General features: G+C 32.6%; 2 long non-coding RNA genes across 2 annotated transcripts; one reads left to right on the top strand and one right to left on the bottom strand.

Annotated features, from left to right (window-relative positions):
* The first annotated feature begins 1063 nt into the window (after positions 1–1063).
* LOC134264629 (uncharacterized) lies at positions 1064–3258 on the top strand. Its single transcript, XR_009991574.1, has 4 exons — positions 1064–1249; positions 1930–1989; positions 2866–3037; positions 3157–3258. It is a non-coding gene; the product is annotated as an uncharacterized LOC134264629 (long non-coding RNA).
* A 9-nt stretch (positions 3259–3267) lies between these two features.
* On the bottom strand, positions 3268–4774 carry LOC134264628 (uncharacterized). Its single transcript, XR_009991573.1, has 3 exons — positions 4493–4774; positions 3823–3928; positions 3268–3404 (listed from the first exon to the last, which is right to left on the bottom strand). It is a non-coding gene; the product is annotated as an uncharacterized LOC134264628 (long non-coding RNA).
* Positions 4775–5142: the final 368 nt, after the last annotated feature.

Here is a 5142-nt window from a genome sequence, read left to right as displayed (position 1 = left end):
AAAAAGAAGCAGAGCAAAAACAGACGTCCCAACTGTTTGAGGTGGGATCAGGTGTCATCTTATATAACATAACCAAAAAAGAGGAAAAAAATCATTATTAGTTTAAATTCTACAGTGGTATATCAGCATAGGTTTTAAACTTCAAGATCACATCTGATTATATTTAGACCTTTATACATCTGCTTCATCTAGATCAGTGATGTTCTACATTTGTTTTGGATTTCTGGAAAAGAAAAATGAAGAATTTATATCATACAATATAATAACAACCGGTGTTTTATTTTGATCAATTTGATTACAGTTTCTTTTTTCAATATACTTGTGTAAATAAAACCAAAAGATAATCATAACATGCATTAAAGTTCTTAATTTGCTTTAGTGTATGATATGTGCCTCTATATATGTACATGTGGATAAAAGCAAATAGAATACCAGTCTATTTGTATTTTATCTTCTTGATTTTTGCACTGTACCACTCGGCTACATAAAGGTTATCTTTGCTGTCTGTACACAATCCATGTGGGCTTTCCAGATCTAGGCTATCAAGATAACGAAGAAATGTTCCGCCCTGATCAAGGATATGTACGCAATTGTTACTGCAATCAGCCGTCAAGATCTGCCTCAGGCTATCTGTGGCTATGCCTCGTGGTGCAAATGCTTCTTTCTTGGTACTTGGTGAATAACCGGAATACCTAAACCGGAATTTACCGGCGTGGTTGACAACCACCACTGAGCCTGCTCCACAATCAGCTACACAGATATCTCTGTTTCTGTTCTCTGTTATATACCTATAAAATTTTCCTGGCTTGAAAAGAGGCTTTCGAGAATCATCTAGCTCAATCGTCTGTTTTTCGGTTGTCCCAGAAAAACGGATAAGTTTTGTTCTTTTCCAGTCGTTACTGAGAATGATGACTAATAAGTCTCCATTCATGGAACAGGAAACGTTGTAGGGTTTCCACCTTTTCAACTTTATCAATTCCTTAGCTTCTTTATCTTTTACTAAATTTACAGTTCCTGCATCATCGTCTGTGTAAACTAATTCTCCATTCTTTGTCACTGCAATAGGGTCTGTAAGTCTCGTTAACTTTCACTTTCGTTTTCTAACTTCCGGGTACTTGGGCGTTCTTGGAGACAATGAATTACCGCTTGGCATTTAGTTTTAAGCCTCGCGGTGGACTAGCAGAGCCTGTCATGTCGTTTGTTTCCTGATTATTGAAAAGAAGAGGATATAATGGATTGATTGATACAGGTAAACAGCGTTTAACTGCTTTATTGTTTTAATAAACGACGTACATACAAGCCATTCCGAATGGGTCACGATTAGCAGTGTGGTTGGCGAACATTTTAAAGCATAAAGGAAAATCAAAATATTTTTAAAGCTGGAATAATGTGTTTCCAAACAAAAACGTTCCCTAAAGATTGGTTTCTTAAATTTATTTCATTTATTTAGCACACGGGACGGGTGTATAGAATGGGGGGGGGGGCATAATCAACAAAATAAAGGTAAACAGCAATTTTCAATGCTATATTATGTATATATTTGCAATAAACAGGGGGGCTAAAGCCTATGTATTATACGTGTATTACAGTAGAAATAAATAGATTTACTTGCTATGTACTCTATCCAGAAATAAAAATGTCAAATATTACTTCTTTCATGTAAACAGGGATGTATACACTAAATATATTCAATTTCAATATAACTTGTATAGCCTTATGACTCCCTTTCTGAATACTCTTACAATTATGAGACAGACTTTTTTTTTCCTTCTTAAAATAGGAATTAGAAATAGGAATATTTTTAATGAAGGCTTAGGCATTTGTCAGATAGATAAATCGTCTCCAAAAAGGCAATGACTGGGTCCATAGGACATTCATACTTCAACGATAGAACATTTTATCTACATTTGTCATCATATTAATTTATAGGGATCCAGCAGATATGGAAAAAGGGACAACATTTCGACTGAATGTGTCATCCATATACCGGTATAAATTTGTTCTGTTCATGAGGCATACATACTGTAAATGTATTACATTTGGTGTGTATAATATTTGATGGAAATTCAATTTTCAACAAGTTATCATTCTATTAGATATCTGAATGTGCTAGTTATTAAATTCATATACAAGACATTTAGTGATGTACTTGGATAGGCGGACTATGTTTTCCACTAAATAAAATATATGGCTAAATGTAATATGTTTACATTATGTATAGTATTTCTCATAATTCTTATACTCATGAAAAGTGTGACAACTTCCAAGTAGTTAATGATGGAATTTATTTTCTTTTGTATCGAGTAAATTTTGGGCTGCTCTTTTTTCTTTCTTCATTATCAAACCTACTAGTTCATTTACTTATCAAATTCAGGAAAGCTCACATACAATGATAAATAAATTAAGTTGAATGAACCATAATACCAGTTAAGTTTGGCACATACTTTCTTATTAAATATCAAATTTGATTGGTAAAAACATTTGTTAACAATTACTTTTCTCCTTCGGTGTGCCTAACATTACATCTCTATGATTCAAAATGCATGTCGATACATGTAGGTACATGTAACTTCTCCATAAAAATAGCTAACTGTGCAGAGTGTTCGCACACTTGTTTCAACGAATGACATTTTCTTAAAAATACCTCAGTGTAACAAGACAAATATTGCATGTTTATTTTGATACACTATACATGAACTTGAGAATAAAAAAAGTTGACATTGTATATTTGCTAGTTACTTGTGTAATTAGTTATATATTTATATATATTTAGGATGTACACAGGCATAATATATCACTGTTAATATTTGAGAAAGTATTCATTTTTTGTGAAGATGCTCACTTCCACTTTAATACATTTGCCAGGTTCTTGTGAAAAGTGTTTTATTTGGCACCATTCAGCTACAAATACCCAATGTAATCTTTGCCGGTGGAATTGTGACCTCAATCAAGTGAATCAACTGCTCATGACACTGCTAAATGGCAGAGAATTTTCTTCTGAGACAAGCAGTTTGTTTCAAACATTTTACACCTACAGGTTAGTACTTATAAAATTTTGTTTGAAGGAAAATAAAGGCTAACAAGATCTGAAAATACAAGCCAGATGTACTACAAAAGTGTTGATACAAGTCATTTAAAAAATTCATTTCTTTGCAGTTAGTGATGATTGCAACAGAAGTTTTTATCAGAATCTCGTCCGACATCATAGGTACAACTGGTCACTGTGATTTCTTAAATAAGAGGACATATTGTGAAGGCGCCTAGGCGGTAACATATGTACACGTGGCTCCAAATGATGCTTGACTGTTTTCCTTCACTTTATACGTAAACCTGGATTGGTCTTTGATGCAATAATATAGAGCCATGTCATGTTTTAAATCCCATCTTCCCCTTGTCTCAAAGTGCTGAAATAAAATGATTTTGATTTAAATATATATTTTTTGTTTTTATAAAATGTAACAAAACATTTTACAGAAATTAAAATATTGTACAAGTGGAAATTTTAGCGAGATCATGATGCAAATTTAATGATTTGTCCTTTAAATTTGGTATTTTCTATTTAGAGAGAAGTAATTGTAGCGATTTTTAAAGAATTACTAACTTTATAATATTTGTATATAATTTTCATTAACATAATTATTACACCTAAAACACATTTAATTTTCAGTGATATTAAATTTTAGCAATCTCAGAAACCTAGCTGATAATGCCTCGCTAAAAATTACGCTTACACGGTATTAAAACTACCAATTAAATAAGTATCTTAAATGAAAATCTTTTGAAGGATTTGCATGTCAATTCTTTGCTGATAGGGTTACTTACCTTTAATAATGTCATGACAAGTGAGGCACATGGCTGGTCTTCACGCTGGATGAGTTCTTGATCAAATCAGTGATGTCCTAAGATTTCCAGATAAGCTGACAAAAACCTGTAATTTAGCAAACTTCTGTAAAATGTCATTCGAATTATTGCACAGTTGTTCCAGTATGCATTACTGATAATTTAGGTGTAATGAGTTATAAATCTGGTAAATATCCATTTATTGGATATTTAATACAAATCTTAACCTTCTTCATTAAATTTTATCAATATTTTTACAAGAAAAACAGACTGAAATTGTCCTTTTTATACCAAAAAATGTCAAAGGCCTTTTCATAAAAAAAATTGATTTAAAAATATTTGTTTTACACACTGTATTTTCATATCTAGAGTGCCCCTACTAAGGCCAACAATAACAAAATGATTTGTTTGATCATGATGTACTCAACCTTACCCATTAAAATCTGCCCTAACATTAGTAATCATTTTATTAGCACTTCAATTTTTTTTTAAACTTCATCAAATTTCTGAGTCTGTGATTTTTAATATGAGGGTAATGCATTACTGGACATCCATGACCTTTATGTAATATTTTGATATACTATGTCTTATGAAAATAAATTCTATATATATGTCCTAGAATTTATTCTGTTGCATCTGATCAATTTCATACCTGTATTTGATTTGCATTTTTAAGGAGGCTGATCATTCAAGTCAGTTTAGTCAGTTTAGTGCTTGACTGGATCTTTCAGCAACAGCATCTTTCATCTTTGTTACTGCCTGGTCAATCTAATTAAAATTAGATGTTAGGTCCACTCGCGAACTCGCTACATTAACATCTAACAACATCCCATAGAGGGTCACGTCAGAGGTCAAATTCGGAAGAACTCTAGACTTATTCCCTTCGATTACGTCAACAAATAGCCGATGATTTTGCCAGCGACAATTTGATTGGTTGATACATATTGCCCTCCGACGCCACCCTCTATGGGATGTTGTTAGATGTTGTTAGTGTAGCAAGTTTGCGAGCGGATCTAACATCTAATTTTGATTAGATTGCTGCCTGGTTCTCTTGCACTTCTGCTATAAAATAAGTTTTAATGTATATAATTGTATGAGATTGATGAATAAACAAGCAAATTCAAAGAATTGTGGTCCCCCGCTTTCGGTATCTTTGTGGGCAAGATATCATTTTTAGGGTCAAGGTCAATAAGTAAAAGTTTTTGGTATCCCACGAAAGGTCTTGCCATAAAGAATGCATATATTTAAAATATAAAAGTCCTAGTTTCTACCGTTCAAAAGTTGCGACCAAGGTTAACGTTT

Source organism: Saccostrea cucullata, unplaced genomic scaffold, assembly GCF_032062105.1.
Source record: "Saccostrea cucullata isolate Sc308-1 unplaced genomic scaffold, CSIRO_AGI_Scuc_v1 ctg10017, whole genome shotgun sequence".
In the NCBI taxonomy this organism is placed as follows: domain Eukaryota; kingdom Metazoa; phylum Mollusca; class Bivalvia; order Ostreida; family Ostreidae; genus Saccostrea; species Saccostrea cuccullata.
Note: the sequence above shows the minus strand (reverse complement) of the source record. Positions and strands in the feature narration are given on the sequence as shown.